The sequence below is a fragment of the Apis laboriosa genome, unplaced genomic scaffold (genome assembly GCF_014066325.1).
Source record: "Apis laboriosa isolate Shangri-la unplaced genomic scaffold, ASM1406632v1 scaffold47_cov149, whole genome shotgun sequence".
NCBI lineage: Eukaryota > Metazoa > Arthropoda > Insecta > Hymenoptera > Apidae > Apis > Apis laboriosa.
The window spans coordinates 128,722-139,710 of record NW_025223437.1 but is presented as its reverse complement, the minus strand read 5'-3'; positions in this window follow the sequence as shown (position 1 = coordinate 139,710).

Genomic DNA, 10,989 nt, shown 5'->3' with positions numbered 1-10,989 from the left:
AGAGAGAGGGAGAGAAAGGGCGATGAAGATTTTGGAGAACGCGTAATTTTTCATTCCTTTTCATTGCGATAAGTCATCATCGTTCAAAGCATATCCCATAACGCTTATGGATCTTTCATCGTTGATATTTAAAGAGTAGAAAAGATTGTTCCGTTAAACCTTGTTTCTTTTGGTATTTGTTGTAATTCATTGATCGAATCGAGAAGAGGAATTGATAAATTTGAGTGCGATGAGGAATTGATAAATTTGAGTGCGAAGAATTGATAAATGACCGTGTGAAAAGGAATTGATAAATTTGGATGTGAAAAGGAATTGATAAATTTGGATGTGAAGAGAAATTGATAAATTTGGATGTGAAAAGGAATTGATAAATTTGAGGAGGAAGAGGAATTGGCAAGTTTGGATGTAAAGAGGAATTGATAAATTTGGATGTGAAAAGGAATTGATAAATTTGGATGTGAAAAGGAATTGATAAATTTGAGGAGGAAGAGGAATTGGCAAGTTTGGATGTGAAAAGGAATTGATAAATTTGGATGTGAAAAGGAACTGATAAATTTGAGGAGGAAGAGGAATTGGCAAGTTTGGATGTGAAAAAGAATTGATAAATTTGGATGTGAAGAGGAATTGATAAATTTGGGTGTGAAGAGGAATTGATAAATGACCGTGTGAAGAGAAATTGATAAATTTGGATGTGAAGAGGAATTGATAAATTTGGATGTGAAGAGGAATTGGCAAGTTTGGATGTGAAGAGGAATTGATAAAATTGATAAATTTGGATGTGAAGAGGAATTGATAAATTTGGGTGTGAAGAGGAATTGGCAAGTTTGGATATGAAAAGGAATTGATAAATTTGGATATGAAGAGGAATTGATAAATTTGGGTGTGAAGAGGAATTGATAAATGACCGTGTGAAGAGATATTGATAAATTTGGATGTGAAGAGGAATTGATAAATTTAGGTGTGAAGAGGGATTGATAAATTTAGGTGTGAAGAGGGATTGATAAATTTCTCTTCACACGGTCATTTATCAATTCCTCTTCACATCCAAACTTGCCAATTCCTCTTCCTCCTCAAATTTATCAATTCCTCTTCATACCCAAATTTATCAATTCCTCTTCACACCCAAATTTATGAATTCCTCTTCACATCCAATTTTATCAATTCCTCTTCACATCCAAACTTGCCAATTCCTGTTCACATCCAAATTTATCAATTCCTTTTCACATCCAAATTTATCAATTTCTCTTCACACGGTCATATATCAATTCCTCTTCACATCCAAACTTGCCAATTCCTCTTCCTCCTCAAATTTGTCAATTCCTCTTCACACGGTCGTTTATCAATTCCTCTTCCCACTCAAATTTATCAATTTCTCTTTACATCTAAATTTATCAATTCCTCTTCACACGATCATTTAACAATTCCTCTTCACATCCAAATTTATCAATTCCTCTTCACACCCAAACTTGCCAATTCCTCTTCACACACATCCAAATTTATCAATTTTATCAATTCCTCTTCACATCCAAACTTGTCAATTCCTCTTTACACGGTCGTTTATCAATTCCTCTTCCCACTCAAATTTATCAATTCCTCTTCCCACTCAAATTTATCAATTCCTCTTCACACCCAAATTTATGAATTCCTCTTCCCACTCAAATTTATCAATTCCTCTTCACATCCAAATTTATCAATTCCTCTTCACACCCAAATTTATCAAGTTTAATCATATTTGCGAACGAAAGATATTCTTCGAAGATTAATTTAATGGAATCGTTACGAAATCTTAATTTTTGGATAACAATAATTGCAGAAGAATTCGAAAGGGAAGAAAATCTGGAATAAACGATTAACAAAGTGTAAGAGGACGAAAATGCACGAGTATAATAGAATTAAAGGAAAACTTAAAAGTTGCGCGCCACTTTTTTCTGCTCAAATTTCTCGAACAATAAATACCTTTTAAAAAACCGTGTGCAAAAGTGATTCTGTGAAGTCATCTTCAAGCACGTTCGATAAGACGCTAAAAAACTTGAAAGTTGCCCGCCGTTTCTTTCTACTCGAAACGATAAATCTAAATTTGCGCGCAAAATTTTTGTGGAAAGTTTTCGAGGGGGAAATATTCGCACACGAAAATATCATCTTTAACACTCGCTCGATCCAAAAGAAAGAAAAATTTCGATCGAACGAATAACAACAAAAGGAGAAGAAAAAGGAGGAAAAAAAAAGATGAAGCATTTCCCTTGCATGAACTTTCAACTTTGCCTCGTAATTCTTAACTGTGTAACCTGTGACGAACTTTCCATTCGAGAACCTCTTTGAACTTCGTCTGCTTGCTTTCGCAGCAACATTTTCGAAGCGAAAATTCGAACCGTCTAAAATGAAACAAACACGTTTTTTGAATTCTTTTTCTTTGTTGAACGTTTCATCGTTTCGATCGGATGAAACATTTCTATCTATCGCGATAAAACAATGCAACTTTTTTTACAAATATTTCCATATCGTTGTATCTTTCGTTTCTATTTACGATTCTCGCAATGGTTATATAAAACAATGTAAAACACATTTAATTAAAAGATTAATCGATTAATCGATTCACTGGACAATATATAACGTTCTTGTGCGCGGAGCAACGAGAAACACGTCCGTTCCGTTCCGTATCCGGGGAACGACTTCGTTAAATCGATATTTCGAATATCAATGACAAACCGATGTTGTCGTTTCCACGGGTCGCGTGATTGAGTTTCAAAACAATCGTGGCTGTTCCACGGCACGCTCGTAACGTTATTTATTATTATAATTAATCGAGAGCAAATACATAAAGCGATATATTTTATACCGCTTATAATTTGATACTACGAATGTACAGCGTAGTAGAATATATTAAAAATATATTAAAATTATTAAAATATATTAAAATATATTAAATTATATAAAATTAAATAATATTATAAAAAATTAAATATATTAAAAATATTTCATTAAATTTGCAAGAAAAAGATAAATAATACAAATATTGTCAAATTTCGTAGATAATACAATAACGACATTTCTGATTCGTAATATTAATTTTATTTTTCTTGAAACTATATTTTCAAATGTATTCAATTATTAAATATATATTAAAATTATAATGACATTTCTATTCCAAATTCCTTCTCGCAACGAACCTAATAGCACGATGATTAATAAAAATTCTCAAAGAAAAGTAATTACCACATCATATACTGAAACATTTCTATCAATAATTGAAAACACACACAGATAAAAATTCACGTCTAATAAGTTGAAAGGATAAAAATTGAAGGGTAGAGAGGGCGATTAAGACGTACTTGCATCGCATTACCATATATTCGAGATTACGTAAGCACACGTTTTCAGGGAGGAGGAAATTCTATGCATAGCTCGTGTCCCATCGACGCGTGCCTCCTCCTCCATACAGATCTCCAAATACCGTGAAAACGTTTCACGGTGTCCTGTCGATATCTCACGTTTCGAGCTATGAACTATTTAACGACGATGGATTGTCCATCCTCGATATCGTTCGTTTTTACGTATGTGTTGCGTATTTGAAAAAAGAATCTGGCGAGTATATGAATAAAATTTTGCGATATCTCGAAAGTCTGATCGCATCTCGAAATCGTGGGACGAGGATAACGCGTAAGTTTAAAGGGGAGTTTGATTTTGGTTTTCGAGGTTTAATTTTTAAGATATTAAATTTTGTTAAAGTTTCGTTGGGAATTCGTTGGTGGGAAATTTTTATTTCGAAATTTTATTTTTCTCTCTCTCTCTCTGATTTATCAAATTTTATTAATAATTTGGGTTTTGGTATGTTTTATTTACGCGAAATTGAAAAATATTTTATTGAAAAATATTTTTTCTATCGAAAAAAAAAAAAAATTGTTCTCCTTTGTCAACAATTTCGCGGTTTTATGGATATAATATAGGCAGGTTTATTTTCTCTCTCTGTTTTAAACGAATAGAATTTTTTCGATAAACATTTTTCGATACTTTGTTGTATTTTCCGAAAGCGGATAAACGAGAGTAAATAAAATAATATTTATCGCGTCAAATATTATTTCGTTTCCATTTTTGAAATTATTTCATTATTAAAAAAAAAAAAGAAAGAAAGAACCAAAAAAACAATTTTAAAATTTTTATTGTTGACATTAAAACGCGAGCTATCATAAAGAAAAGATAACGCGACGAGCCATTTGTTTCAAAAATTGAAGCGTGAATTCCCAATCGGATCGAGTTTCCCAATTTTTTCGATATCCCGATATAAAATTTCTCTTCCTATAAAACTTTCGAATAATTAAACACATTTTTTCCCCGCGTGCTATAAATAACATTAAACCACGAAATACCCCCAATACCACCAGTAAATATTTTTCACTAGCCAATATTGTTCCCCAAGAATATCCATAAAAGTGTAAAAGTGTAAGTTGCGGGGGAGGAAAAAAGGTTTAAACTTGTACACTCGAAGGGAAGGATTTCGAACGGAGGAGGAGAAGGGGGAGGAAAGGAGGGTGAAACGGAAATGAGAACACGAGGCATAAATTTGACGCAAGGGATGGAGTTTCGCGAAAAAATTTCTCGGTCTCTAAAATTTTATGGTGGCTGGTTCTCGGTTCTGTTTGTTATCGCTGGGCGGAACCCTCACGCTGTGACATTTTCCAAGTGAAATATTGAAACAACCAACCACCACATGATCTATCGCGAAAAATTGTGGCACAAGTATAAGTTCTCGTATAAATTGAATAAATTCCTCGGCGTACGAGCCGGAGGATTTAATTTGTATCTATTATTACCATGAAAATTTTCCTTACCATGGAATCCACGAAAGCATATTTCAATCGTTACACGATTGGCGCAATCGGTACGCTCAAAAATTTTCATGCAATTCATTTGGAAAAATGATTTGATAAAATATTACGTGGAACTCAGTTTTAATTTAAGGGCGCGTATCCAATACACCCTGGCGCTCTCTCAAGCTTCGTTTAAGCGAGGTTAACATCCCCAAATCCTCCCTTGGTCACTTTTAATATAATCGTACCAGATGTATACGAGAGATTTTTCTCTCCTTCGAATCGATTCCAAATTTTTTCGAGAAGAAACGAGTTTAAAAATTAGAGAGATTTAGAGATAAATTTCAATACTTTTTTTTTTAAGGCTCGTATACGTGAATTGGATCTGAATATACGCGCGATTTCACAGAGAATTACAACACCTTGATTAATTACTACATCTGCCATTTGTCGGACCGCGTACAAACTTGTACTACTGCGGCCGATTAGATAGAGACTTGCGTCACTTCGACCGACCAGACATTAGCCTTCGCCATTTGTCTGGCCAACGATTGACCTCGATCGAGTAATATGTATATCTCAAACTATCCATGGTAAGTGATTGTTGTATATCATCGTCATGTATCGAATAATAATATCATTGTAATTCAATTTCTAACGAAGAAAAATATTATTTCTGTGAATATTGTCATTTTCATTCGTTCGATAAATGATTAACGCGAAAAATCTTCGTTACGCAACTTTTCGATTTAATTGGATATAGTTGAATAACGTTTGTTGGGAAAAAAATGTTGGAAAAGAGAGAAAGAATTGTATACGTTATGAATCGAAGCATACACACGTATGCATACACACGTATATTTCTTGAACAACAAAATGGCAGAATGGTACACATGTGAACTTCACTGTGAACTGGCAACTAACTGGGGACAAGTTTGAAACTAGTTGCAAATTTCTGTACGGTCATCGGGTCAGGCAAAACAGCGGCGTATAATTTTCAGACTATGTTCCCTTTGTAAAGTTTGTTTCGTTTGCCCTCGCCTCGTCATCGTCGAAAATCTTGCCATTCTATTTATGCGAATAATTAACTTTGATTTTGAAAATATTAATATCCATGTAATAATCGTGTCCATTCTTTCGTTACTCGAAGAAGAATATATTATACATAATATCGTTTTAATTCTTATAATTAGAAGACCATTTCATTCAATGATTCTGTAATAATTATTGCAAAGATATTAAACAAAGCTTGGATCAATATCGAATACGATATAATTAATATCGAAAAGAGTTCAAACATTGAATATCAACTCGATCGATGTTTCGTCCAAATTCGAGCAACAACAAAAATGGCGATACAACCCAAAATTATTCGTAATCACCTCTAATAATAATAATAATAATAATAATAAATTTGTTATTCAACAAATTTGCATATTAATACGTACGCGAGCATTGAAAGGGTTGATCAAACTTTCAGTTAATTTCGTTTTCGAAAAATCGATCGAGAAATTGAGAAAGAAAGAGAGAATATCGAAATAAGATAAGATGGAAAACATTCGAATCCGTAAAAGCAATTTCTTGCATTTTCCAACCCACCCGTTCTCCCCCAAATTCGATCTCCTCCCGCGATCGTTACAATCCCGGAGTTGTAAACAACCTTTTCGAACAAAAGGGAGGAAAGGTTTAATTCGAAACTGACCGCACGTGGAGGCCTCCTTTTACAGACACGATTCCAACTTATCCGAGTGATTCTGATTGAATATCGAGCTTGATGAAAAAAACTGATTGAAATAGAGAAGAGAGGGACGATGCGCAATCCTTCGCGCGAATTACTCTTTCGATTTGTCGTAGCCTTTGACTTTTTTTCGATATTCTTTCACTGGTTAGAATTTCTTTTTTATTTTTTTTTTAATCAAAAAATTAAAACTCGAAAATGTTAAGTTTGCTTTTCCAAGTTTTTCGTTTCGACAGATTTCTCTTCTTTCGAGCGTGAATTATTATAATCAAGGTAGAAAATTTATTTTATAAGATTTTATAAGATTATTTTATAAGATTATTTTATATATTATGTATTATTTTATTATATATATTATATTATATATTATATATTATTTTATAAGATTGATAAAAAGGAGGAATATTTATAATTCAATGGAGGAATAATCTTCGTATTTGTAATTAAGGTAGATATTCAAGTCTCTCCCTTTGAATCTGAAATAAAAAATTGAATTATAATAACGCGATGAAAGGCAGCCTCTCATAATCTTTCTCGTTTGATAAAAATTCTGGATAAACAGAAGAAAAAGGATCCTTCCAGTTTCCTTTCTCTCTCTCTCTCTCTCTCTCTTCGCATCTTCTTTCTCTCGATTCAAACTCATTTATCTTCTTTATCCTTTATACATCGTCCACCGTGTCAAATCCTTTGTCCCCGTATGAAAACCTCAAGTCCACGGCGTGTAGCTTTATCGACAGGCACACACCGCACAATCTTCACCACGAAATTTCCTTCCTCTCGACGATCATCGGTGCGTTATTTCCAATTTCTCCCTCTTATTCTTTTCCCTCTCCCTTTTCCTCTTTCCTCTTCTTTCTTTCCCTTCCCTTCTCTGCCTTTATTTCCCTCCTCCCGCCTCTTTCGCGCATCTCTTTCGTCTCCCTCAAAGCAGAGTTTTTGCGAAAAGGTTGCGAATCTGGTTTAAGATGGCGTCGTCGACGATAAGCTCGTTTTAACGAATGAATAATTTAATGAATTTAATTAATATCTCGCCACTGATCGAGTGCAGACGAATAATCAACGCCCGAGTTCGAACAGATAATTTTGCTATCGATTCTCTGAATGAAACGAATAAATATAACGATTGGAAGAGTACATTTAATCATCGTGTTAGTTTTTTTAATTTGACGAAGGAATTAAAACGTTCCTTATTTGAGTAACGCGATTTTTCTTTATGCTTGCCAAACGATTCCTAGAGGAGAGGAAAATATTCTTTCTTAATTCGTTCGAGTATATAATTAGATTTCAAATATTTATGAAGCTTCGAAGAATTTTTGCCCCTTGATGAAATTTATCTTCGTTCGGAAAGAGATAATGGTTCAGAAAAACGGTAACGATTTGCAATAATTCTGAGAAATCGAAGAATTTCAATAATTCGAGAAATAATTTTATTTCTATCGTACAACATTCCATTGATGGACAAAAATTTAATTTATCGTTCAAAATGTAAAAATGAATAATTCTATTGTGAAAAGATCGGGGTTATAATAATTTTAATAACTATTTAAAGTAACTTTATTCGAAATTTTTAACCAATTACAGTGCCCGATTCTGGACACTGGAATATCGATTTTCTAACATGGAGAGCAACCAAGAAGAATTTTACTCTTCCTGTTGAGTTTATATATGTAAAGATACAATTCTTGTATATTTTATTATTGGATGTCCAGTGAAATTGAATAATTAAAGTGAAATTTCTAATTTATCTTAATTTATCATTCAAAATATAATAATAATGGCAAATAATTATAATATATCGAGGATTATATTAAAAGGATCAACTGTATAATAAAATAAGTTATTCAAACGTTTTAATAACTTTATTCGAGATTATTTTTTGTTATATAGAATTTAAAGTTCACTGAAATTTTATATATACGATTTCATTATTGAATGTTGTCAGCAACATTACTGTTTCATAGTTGGTAGCTATTTGTTTCTCTTCGATACACGTATTTCAAATGTTTTATAAACGCGCAATCACGGTATAATCAAATATATTTCATTCAGCTAAACCCGTATATTTTATTTATTGTTTTCCAAATGTTGCCCGGTCAACATTTTTAAATGCTTTTAATTACTTTTTCAATTCTTCCATTGATCATATCGATCTTACCCCGATCGAGAAAATAGAAGGGATATTTCGAAAATTCCTGGAGACGAATCAACGATAAAAGATAACGCAATGATCACTGCTAATTCAATTTCTCTTTACACGGATCACGAAACGTGTTTCGTTCCCCGAGCTCGCTTCACGATTAAAGCGGTGTTGGGGAATTTCGAGTGAACGTTAGTTATTCCCGCGATAAAGCAACTGCCAGAATCCAATAGCACATAGAATTGGGAAAATGTAAATCCTTGTAATTTCCCCCAAACGGGGGGGAAATCGTAATAAACGCTCCGCCGATTTTTCAAAACATTTTTCTAAATCAAAATTCGTTCGTTTTCTTATAACGTTATCATATACGCAAAAAATACTCAAAATGGAGCGCATTATCATTCGCTCTAACATCCCTTTGATTATAATTCGAAAATTGGAACAATCTTTTCTTCTCACTCGAGATATCCAAATGCGAGATATCCAACGAGATAATAATCCAGAGATCAATCAGAAATAGGATAAATCTCTACGAGATCAAGATCGAAAGAATCGCAGAAGAAGAATTTCCCGAGGAATCTATAACGGGAGAGAGGAGAGAAGGAAATTTAATTGGAGGGAAGAAAAATAGAGAGTGGCACGCACGTAAACACAGAAACGACCCGGTTCCAGTAACCTACCTCCTCTCCCTCCGCCAAGGTATTCCAAGTATTCCATTCTCGAAATACCTCTGTATTCTACCTCTGCGCCATAACCGGCGTTATCCACCCCTTATCCACCTCGATCGAGTTGCTAAAGCACGCGGATAAATCTTCCCCGATTCGGTATATCATAGCGAAGCAAACGAATTCGAAACGATAAATATCGTTTGTTATTGTCGTTATTTCTTAGTTTCGATCTTTCCGAACTTGGTGGCTGCGTTTGCTCGTTCGATCGCGCAAGATTTATAGAAAGATTTTGAATATTCAAAAATTCTTAATTAAAAGCGTACGCGAGGCGAGAAGAAAGATAAGAGATAAAGGAAAAAGTGTGGAGAGAAATTTTTATTTTTCACACTATCGTGAACATCCTATCGATTTATCGGCCAATTAATAAATAAAAAAATTTACAACATTTTCATTAAATTTCGATTTAAATTTTTCCATATTGTATTTTATTCTTTTCTCTCTTAATCCATCACGAGTTTGAAATATAATATAAACTTAGAAAATAAAAGTAGAAGTTGATGTGACATTCACCGCCACCTATATCATATACTTCGAAACGAAATTTCTCTTCCCTACGTATACTCTCTCGTCTGTTTCACGATTCCATTCGTCAATTCACATCGCGTAACGAAATATATTTTCGCCAGACCCCGTTTTGAAACCATTCCACGGCATAAGTGTACGGATAAGTGAATAAAGTGTAGCATCCTGAAGAATTCTCGAAACAGGATTCCCTCTCACGCGTGTAAAATTTTTATCGGGAAGGAAGAAATTGCTCGAAGGAGTTTGTCATTGAGAAAGAAAACAAGCTATTAGGTTGTTCCAGTTATTAATCGTGGGCGAGCCAGGTTTTAACAAGGTTAATTAACGTCTGGGGGAAGGTTGTTTAATCAAGCTGGAAACTGTAATCGGATAACGTGTTCACTCTCTCAATTGGGTCCCCCTTAGAAATATTCGTGTAACAAGTTGCACGCCGTATTGCCAGTTTGCCTAACTTCTATTAATCCTACCCCCATAATTAAGATAATCTCTAACTTGGGAGCGAAATCTGGGGGGGAGGATTGAGGGAGGAGTGAAAAGTTGAAAAATAGTTGAATATTACGAAGTTACTTTAAATGATTATTTATTGAATAACGAAAATTGAGCAAAGATTTATTATAGTAGTTATTTATTATTTTATATATTATTGTTTATTTTTATATATTATTGTTATCTATTATTTTATATATTATTGTATAATCTCGATGAATTATTCTATTCAACATTCAAGTAACTTTAATTATTAAATTTTTCCAGAATTGGGCATTAACTCGTTGAAAAAATAATTAGTTAAAAATTTAGGAATAAAGTTTCGAGTAATTATTTATTAAAATAACGTTTATTCGTAGCTATTACAGTTGATGCTTTTCAATACAAGACTGTTTTGCGATTATTATCTTGATAAATTATCGAAGTATGTTTATTCGTAATTTCAACTGTTCGATTTTCACTGGCTCTGAACGATCATTCAATTCACACGGGAATATACGAGGTACGAGTCTCGTATTTTTATAAACTCAGCTCAAAATTAATCAAATTCTTGATTGCTTTCCACGTTGGAAA